Below are 10,360 nucleotides of genomic sequence, written 5' to 3' on the forward strand. Positions count from 1 at the left end.
TTAACTACCTATTGAGCGATTTTGGTCTTTGAAGTTTCAAATGAGCATTATTAGTTTCTTTATTAATTTCTATTAGTTTCCTTGTCTATGTCTAATGGAGCAACGACATGACATTTTTTTTTTTTTAATTACGTTTCAACCTTTTTGATTTTTGATAAAACTAGTCGCTAACTCATGCGATGCACGGGTTAGTTAAATAAAAAGATAATTAATCAACCACATGGTAAAATAAAAAAAAATAAAAAGCTAAAAGAACTGATAAGAGACTAATTTGTTTATCAAGTAATCAACCTAAGTGGCATCATAGCTCATGTACAAGTCGCTATTGCATTTCATGGTTGCATTCTTGTTAATAATGGGAATTGCCTATATAAAACTTGAAAATGATCAAATGACAATATGGAAAACATTTCATAAATAACTTATTAATGACAGATATAGAGAGGGGATTTCTGTAAGACATCAATGGAATTGGAATCAGCATCTCATTGCAAATAAAATATAGCTCTATATTAAAACTAAAAGTAAAGTTTCAATCATTCACTTTCTATAAAACATTATCAAAACTATAAGTAGTTTACCTCGGTTTCAAATAGAAATTACTTGAAGAAACAACTACTTTGAATCATTATCCGAAAGAGAAGCGACATAAAAAACTAAAATAAGATGAAATTCCTCAAACATATTTCAGCATCAATGTCCAAGTTCAGCTCTATGTATAGCAACCAATTAGTCACTCCAGTTGAAAGCACAATGTTTGAAAGAATCTATCAAGTATCTTAGTCACTTACAATTTTCATCCACCTCCCTAGATCACTAAACTATACATCTAACTACCTTAACTTCAATATTGAATACAAAGACAGAGCCAAAATGTCTCACAAGAAAATGCATACAATAAAGTGCCTTGAAGCCAATAATATCCTCTAAATTACTTTGCATAAGAACAATTTGATTTATTCTTAAAAAAAACAAAAAAACTATTGAATGTGCTAAAAAAATTAGCCTATATATTAATATAATTTTATACCTTAGCTTTCCTAGTACATTAGCACTTGGCTGACAAACACAATCCAAACCAAACTTGAACTATGCTTAACGTCAAAATACTATATTTATAAGCCATGCGTCCAAACCCACTATCTTTGTCAAAAGGAAAAAGATAAAAGGCAACTCATCCTCGTCTCCAAATCAAAAATCACATATAGACTATTTCCCTTATAATAACATGCAAGTTGTAGTATCATAATAGGTCCAGCTGATCTTTTGCCACATAACATTTAGTCCCCACCAACACTTCCAACATCTTTTAAGCCTTAATAACGAACCTAGTAAGGGAGTTCATTATTGATGGCTTTTGTCAATGTTGGCAATGATCATGCAATTTTTGTGTCCTAGCATTCTTCATTAGTCTTGCCATTCTTCAAAGTTCTCTAAATAGTTATCATTCATTATCTTTTTAGCTCAGTTAGAAACCATGCCAAAACTTATCATTCAAGGTTATATTAATTCTTTATCCAACCTTGACAAAATTTAACTCAACAACTAAAGCCTATCACATAAAAAGTCATGAACCTAATCTAACAGTAAAAGCAAATATCAGAAAGAGCTTAAGTCTAGAAACACAAATTTACTACCCACATGATAGAGTAACCAACAATAAAATTACTAAATTTCATTACTTTTTTTAAATAAATAAAAACTAAAGCAACAACTATTCAAACAAACCCAAAAATTATTCATTCATATTCCTAAGAGGAAATTTTAGAAACCCATCAAATTTCTCTTCATGCACGGGCTAAGCACAATTCAAAGAAAAAAAAAACTAAAAAGCTTTGCAACCATAACTTCATTGATGCAACTTTGATACCTATAAATTTAAACAAATTTTGTTATGTTAGAGAAAGAATAGAGAATCAGATATACTAAATTGTAATCAACCCACCAACAATTTTATCAACACAAATTAAGTTTGAATCCATAACATCCAAATTGTAATCAAATAGCACTATAAAGAACTGAATACAAAACAGTACCTCATGCAAAATCAAAAACAGAAGCAAATTTGGAGTCCTATTTGGAGTTGGTTATAAAATACCGAATACTGGAGGGCCTGACCAATAGAAGTTCAGATGAGTTAAGTTGTAGGTTTTGCATTGTTAACATTTGACTTTTTTTTACCATAAAACTATTTTTCCCCCTATATCAATATTCATATACCAAAACAGTAAATAAAATTGAAGTTTATATGACATGCCAAAGCATTAATAGTGAAACTAAAAAAATTTCTAAACTTAACACATATGAAACAAACAAAGAACACCAAAAAATCTATTTGAATATTCTAATAAAAGACCCAAGAAACCCAACCTTTACTACCAATCTTCAATAAGAAATAATTCCCGTGATCGCAATTCAAATAAGAAACACATACCCACTTAGAAAGCCATCGGTTTCTGCTTAGAGAATTTTGTGGGAGATTTAGTGAATCATTCAGCTTTTGTCAGTATTAATATACTATGAGGAAAGGAAGAGAAGAATGAAGGAAGACAGAGAGGATGCCATTAAAAAGCAAAACTCTGAAGGGTTGAAACATTGAAGGGTTTCTTTTGAAAAATTGAAATGGTGATTTTGTTTCGTCGAGGTATTGTGATGAGATAAAGGGAAAGGAACTAAATTTGAAACCATGAAACAAAAGGTGGGGAGACAGAAAGTTGAAACCGTGAAACACAGGCTTAGGTTTGGGCTTTATAGAGTCTGACATTTTTTGTTCAAATTGCTTCACATTAACTACTATATATTACAATGACTGAGGTTAATTTGGCAATATTGAATAGCAGACAACATGTTCATGGAGAAATTATTTGCAAAGGGACGTTCATGAAAGCATGATCTGACAAGTTTTTTTTTTTTTTTTTAAAGGTAATAAGTAATATTATTCATAACGAAAAAGAGACAAAGAATGAAAGTACAAAATGTTCATGTCGATGAACAGTGGTAACAACAGAAAACAAAAACCACAAAGAACTAAAGGACTCAAGGGACTATTCTAAGAGAAAAAAGGATTTGGCAAGCTCTTTCCCTATGATTTTCTTGAATTCTTCTGTCTTGGCTAACTGCACTGCCTATAAAATGGCCACTGCTTCTGCCATTAAAGGATCACTGGAATTAACCTTTTTTGTCCAAGCTTTAAGATAGACTGCATTTCTTCTCGAGTTACTACTCCCAGAATTGAAGCATTCACTAACATAGTAGCATAAGCAATTAAATGTGATGAGTCTGTAAACCAAAACATTTATATCATACTGCTACTTTGCACATAAATCATTTTAATCACAAATAATCTCTTGAACAAAAATATCATTAAAAGTAGTTAATCTCAACATGAATCTCCATGTAATATAACAAAGAAACCATTAGTAGATTATCTAGTCGTCTCGAACTATCTTATGGATTTGTGCATTTACATTACAAATCCTTTAACTTCCCTTTATGTTGTAAACTTGTAGTTCTTTATTTTTGCAGATTATGCATGTATAAATATTACAATTATCTACTTCCTTATAGCATAATCTAATTAGATCAACTACACCATAACAATGAGGTGAACTCATGCTATAACATGTCAGTGAAGGACTTTGAGCGTTTTGCCATCCATGACCTTTTCAAGGTATGTAATTTTCATTGTCTTTGTTTTATTTTCCAAAAAATTCAAGGAAATTTTTTTAACTCTCCTTCGTCCATCTATAGGCAATGTCAAAGTTTTACACTGCGTCCACCCAAGCTAAGGAGCTTTGTGATGAGGCTAAGGCTGCCAAGGAGAAGAGCAAATGAGGGTTTTTTGAAGAAGGGGGAGGTGATCAGGTTGACTGAGGATCTTAATTGTCTACAGGGAATTGAGAAGAAGTTGAAGGACAAAGTGGAAGAGCTGATGGCTAACTCCATTGAAAAGGAGACCCGTATTGCTTACCTTGAGGGAAAGGTTTTGAGGCTCACCTAGTCCATGGAGAAGGCTCAGGAAGAAGCCATTGCAGCCTTTATGAGGTCAGACGAGTTCAAAAATCATCTAGATCATTATCATGCTGCTGGTTATGAGGACTTCCGTGTTGATGCCAAGGAGACCTATCTCAAAGTGGACTTTAACTCCTTCAAAATTCCCAGCCACAAAGAGTTCCCTACTTTTGATGAGTTCCGAGGATATCAACATGGTGGACAATGCTTCAACTGAAACTGCTTAGGACGCCACTAATGCCAGCAAGGACGACCCAAAGTCTGGGGGTGATGCCCCCAGTGGTTTATCTCAGTAAATTTATTTGTCTTTTAGAAAAATTTTATCCTTTTAGTTTATTGGAAGTGCACGTTTTGGGCTTTACCTTCTTTTTTATTTTATTTTATTTTTTTTATTTTTTGAATTCATTCAAGTACAATCTAGTCCAAGTTTATGGACGCACAAAAATACAATAGCTTTCATTTGGCTTTAAATAACTCAAGGGTTTTAGACGATGGTCGTCTACCCTTTTTTATACTTTATGAATGAATATTTGTTTTAACTTTCACTCTTCATTTAATGTTGAACATGTTATGTGCTCTATGAACTAATTTCCTTTGTTTACATCGTCCATGTTATTTTTATGATTTTAAGTGTGGTCTGTCCTCTCATGAAAACATTTTATATCACCCTAATTGAATGAATGAATTTCCTTCATTTACATCGTCCATTTTAGGATAAATTTTTCATGCTCAACACTTCTACGATTCTCTTTTTACCAAGTATAACTCGTCTATGAATGGTATTTCTTTTGCTAGCTTTATTTGTCCATAGATTTGACTTATAGCTTGCATTGACCCTCCTCCATAGGCTAGACGATTCTTTACTCGTCTTTGGGTAAGACATTCCCAGCATTTACTCATCCAAAGATCGGATTGTTTGGCTGGTCAAATTCATCCATGGATTTTAAGTATTTTTACGTGCACATTTTTCCTCGTCCATTGATTAGACGAATATACCTAAGGTTTATTTTCCTTTGCTTCATCCTTATTTTAAGGAAAGCTTATAGACGTTACATCCCTGTGTCCAGAGATTTTACTCATCTTGGGCCTTTAGCCTTCTTGTGGATTAGTTTAAATGAAAAGAATATGAAAATCAAAAATTCATACAACATTATATACATTGGGAATCCAAACTGTATATACATAACATAAACATCGTTCATAAGCATGGCACATGCTTAGAAGCTAGTGCCTTCAGGGAATTATAAATATTTATATACAAACAAACAAACCAAGTACATGACTTCGTCCGTCACAAATTTGTCCATAGACAACGCAAAAGTTGAAAACTAATGCACTTTTAGGGAATATTAAAAACAAGTAGTACTAGTAATAAACATAAATAATTATGAAGAGAGTAACACATAGCTTCAACTTTGTCCATGATGATGCTCATCCAGGCTAACCCTTCATTGATAGTATCTTCTTAGATGCTCAACATTCTAGGGGTGCTCTAGCTTCCATCCATCTAGGGTTTTCAAGTAGTATGATCCTTGCCTTTTGCAGTTAATAACCCTATAAGGTCCTTCCCAATTAGGCCAAAGCTTTCCATGGGCTGAGTTTCAGGTTACCAATGAGACCCTTTTTAGGATGAGGTTTCCAATGTTGAAGTGCCTGGGTTTCACTATTGCATCATATTGCCTAGCCATAAGATTTTCATACCTTGCTATTCTGTGCTCCGCATCCATCCTTACCTTGTCAATTAGATCGAGGTTAAGATGAAGTTGTTCTTCATTCTCTTCATCCTGATACTTCATCACCCTGTGGTTAGCCATGTGTACCTCTGCAGGTATGACTGCTTCTTGTAAGCCCATAGAACACCTGGTAGTTCATCTGGCCATACTTCCTTTACTCGCAGAAATCTCTGAAGGATGTGTTATCGAACTGTCATCTATTGTCTGACACTAGTACCTTACGTACCCCAAACCTACATATAATGCTCTTCTAAACAAAGTTCTTGACATTCTGCTGTGTGATTTTTGCTAAGGGTTTAGCTTCCACTCACTTAGTAAAGTAATCAATCCCCACCACCAAAAACTTCATCTATCATGTTCCAATTGGAAAGGGATCCAAAATATCCAATCCCCATTACGCAAAGGGCCATGGGGCTATCATCAGTGTAAGGTACTCTGATGGTTGTCTAGGGACGTTACTGAAGCGTTGACATTGATCACACACCTTCACATAAGCCTTAACATCTGCTTGAATGGTTGGCCAATAATACCCTGCACGGACGACCTTGTGGGCAAGTGCTTTAGCTCATGAATGGTTGCCACATGCTCTTTCATGAATTTCCCTTAACATGAAGTTTTCTTCGTCTAGAGCTAAACACTCTAAGGCTGAGAAAAGCCTCACTTGTATAGCATTTCGTCTATAAGAACATACTTAGTTGATTTGATCCTTAGCTTTCTGGCTTCGTCTCTTTCTTCTGGAAGCCTTCCATCCCTAAGGTAAGCTATTATCGTGGTCATCTAATTCCCTTCACCTTCTATCTGCTACACCTCTGGAAGATTTATGGTAGGCATGTACTGAACTTCGTCAAGTTCATCCACCAATCCATCTGCGGATGTTGCGTTTGCTAAGGCGTCTGCTTCCATATTTTCCTCCCTCGGGATTTGAAGGAAATTGTCTTCCTTAAACTTCTTAATAAGGCATTTCACCCTACTGAGGTATTTCTTCATCCATTCTTCTTTCACTTCACATGTTCCATTCACCTGGCCTATGATGACTGGGAGTCTCCTTGAACAACCACTGGCTTAGCCCCTAAGGACTTAGCCAATTCCAACCTTTTAAGAAAGGCTTTATATTCAACTTCATTGTTGGTTGTTTGGTACTGTAGACGAGCCATATACTTTAACGTATCTCCTTTAGGGGACTGCAATACAACTCCTATTCCTCTTGCATTAGTGTAGATGACCCATCTACATGGATGACCCATGTCTTAGTCTCTTCCATTCTGTTTAGATTACCATAACTTAGAGTGAATTCCACAATGAAATCTGCTAGAACTTGAGCCTTTATTGCATTTCTGGGCTGATACTTGATATCAAACTCACTTAACTCTATAGCCCATTAAATCAATCGTTCTGCGCTTCCAACTTATTCATCGCTTTCTTAAGCGGATGATTTGTCATAACATTGATGACATGTGCCTGGAAGTAATGTCTTAGCTTCCTAGAAGCCATTACTAATGTAAAAGCTAACTTTTCAATCATCGAATATTGTCCTTTTGCTCCTTGTAGTGCTCGGATTGTATAATACATAGGCTTCTGCAGTTTTCCTTCTCCCCTGATCAATGTTAAGTTTACTACATGTGGGGATACTACTAAGTATAAGTACAACTCCTCACCTGATATGGATGGACTTAGCAGGGGAGCCATGGTAAGATAAACTTTAAGATCCTGAAAGGCCTTTTGGCACTCGTCCATCTATTCGAATGCCTTCTTGCAAACTTTGAAAAAAGGCTAACATTTATCTATAGCTTTTGAAACAAACCTGTTTAGAGCTGCAACTCGTCCAATGAGGGACTGGACTTCCTTGACATTCTTCAGTGGTTCTATGTTCAAAATGGCTTGGATCTTGTCAGGATTAGCTTCAATTTCTCTCTGTAAAACCATGAATCCTAGATACTTCCCTGACAAAACCCCTAAGGCACACTTACTTGGATTTAACTTCATATTGTATCGTCTAAGTGTGTCAAAAGTCTCCTGTTGGTCGTCTATATGTTTCTTCTTGTCCAAGCTCTTCACCAATGTATCGTCCACATAAACTTCTACATTCCGTCCTATCTATGGACAGAACATATGATTGACTAACCTCTAATAATTTGCCCCCACATTCTTCAAACCAAAGAGCATCACTTTGTAACAAAATAAAATTTGACTAGTAATGAAGGATGTCTTCTCTTGATTTGCGTTGTTTATCTTTATCTGGTTATATCTTAAGTAGGCATCCATGAAACTTAGCAACTAATGAACAGCTGTTGAGTCTACCAACTAGTCAATGCGTGACAATAGATAACTGTCCTTGGGGCAAACCTTATTTAAATCGGTGAAGTCTACACACATCCTCCACTTGCCATTTGCCTTCTTAATCATCACCACGTTAGCTAACCAATCCAGGTAATAGACTTCCTAAATAAATTTTGCTGTGGTTAACTTTTGAACCTCTTCCTTGATAACATTATCCAACTCAGAAGCAAAGACCCTTTTTTTCTGACGAACAGGCTTGGAAGATGGATACACATTCAATCGATGAGTAATAACACCTGGGTCAATTCCTGGCATGTCTTTATGACTCCATGCAAAAACATTGATACTCATCCTTAAGACCTGGACGAGGTCTTATTTCGTCTTCTCTTCCATACTTGTTCCAATTCTGGTAAACTTTTCAGGATTACCCTATTCTAGAGGGATGTCTTCTAGTACTTCAGTGGGCTCTACAACAACCCTTCTATCCTCTATGTTCATTTTCTATACATGTTCATCTATGGCCAACATGGCTAAGTAGCATTCTCTAAAGACTAACTGATCCCCTTGTACTTGCCCTATTCCATAATCTGTTAGGAACTTAACAAATAGGTGGTAGGTAGATGTTACTGCCTTTCAATTATTTAAAGTTGGTAGTCCAATGATAGCATTATAGGAAGATGAACAATCCATGACGAGGAAATTTACTTCTTTGGCTATCTGTTGTGGATATGCTCCCACCACTATAGGTAGTGTAATAGTGTCCATAGGTTGTACTTTCGTTCTTCCAAATCTTACCAAGGTGAATTTATTGGACAAAGTTGATCTCGTCCAAGCCTCATTTGCTGGAAGGCGGGGTAATATAGAATGTCTATTAAACTCCCATTATCTACCAACACCCTTTTGGTAGTGTAATCCGCAATGAGTAAAGTGATGACGATTGCATCGTTATGTGAGTGATGGACCCTTCTAATGTCCTCATTTGTAAAAGTAATGGCCTGCTCGTCTGCCCCCCTCGTCCTTAGTGGTCATCTAGAGAGTTGGATGTTCTGTACCACCTTCAGGTATGTCTTCCTTAACTTGGAAGATTTCCTTGTTGAAGTTCCTCCCACAATAACTTTTATTTCTCTAAGTGGGTGCCATGATAGCTCTTCTACCTTTCCTTGCAACTTCTCATCTTTATGATCTCGTCCAAAAAAATGCCTCAACTTTTCCTGCCTAATAAGATTTTCTATCTGCTGCTTTAAATTATAGTACTCGTTTGTGTCATGCCCATAATCTTTATGGAAGCGGCAATACTTGCTTTTATTGTGCTTATTGGGATCTCTCTTCATCTTTTCTAGCCACTTTAAGGATGGATCATCCTTGATTTGCATTAGCACCTAATCAAGTGGTGCATTCAAGGGTGTGTAGTGCTGACTCCTTCCTGAAGACAATCCTACCTTCTTGTTATCTCTATCTTTCTTCTCTCCCATCCAGGCTTTCTTTGGACGAGGGCCTTGCTTAGGATGGCGTGGGAGGTCTGCTTCTATTCACTCTGCTCTTTTCCTCTTTTTGGCAATGATTGCATCTTCTGCATTCATGAAACTTTGGGCTGAATGGACTAGTTCAACCATGGTCTGTGGCTCTTGATCATATAGCTTGTGGATGAATAGATCCGAATTAACTCCATTATAGAAGGTTGCCAATAATAGCTTTTCATCTATCTTGTCTACTGTCAAGGCTTCCCTGTTGAAGCCAGTGATGAAAGATCGCAAGCTTTCATTTTCCCTTTACTCTATAGTCAACAAGCTGGACGAGGAGTGTTTATGCCTTTGTCCACTGATAAAGTTGTTGATGAACAACTTACTCAACTCTTCAAAAGAACCAACAATGTTTAGAGGTATCTTGCTAAACCACACTCATGCTAGCCCCTTAAGGGTGGTTAGGAAGGCCCTGCACATTATCTCATATGGAACTCCTTGAAGGTGCATTATGGTCTTGAAGGTTGCTATGTGATCACACCATCATACGAATCCAAGGAAGGCATCTTGAACTTGGAAGGCAAGAGATGACTATTGATAGAAGCTATGAAAGGGGAATCAATTTGATGAACTAAATCATCTACGTGATTCGCCCTTCTCATATTCTCCCTCATCTTATCCATAACTCTCTTCATTTAATCCATCTCCCACTCCAAATGTGGCACCCTTCGTGAAATAGTACCCCTAGAGTGGTTCTCATACTCAATATTTTCTCCTTCTCTAACTTCTTGACTTTGAGCTTGTCCTTCCACGCATCGTTCGTGATGTTGCCTCCTTTGGTTGATCTCCCGGATCAGTTCTTAATTCTGAAGAGTTAAT

The sequence above is a fragment of the Quercus suber genome, unplaced genomic scaffold, assembly GCF_002906115.3.
Source record: "Quercus suber isolate HL8 unplaced genomic scaffold, Cork oak 2.0 scaffold_59, whole genome shotgun sequence".
Lineage (NCBI taxonomy): Eukaryota > Viridiplantae > Streptophyta > Magnoliopsida > Fagales > Fagaceae > Quercus > Quercus suber.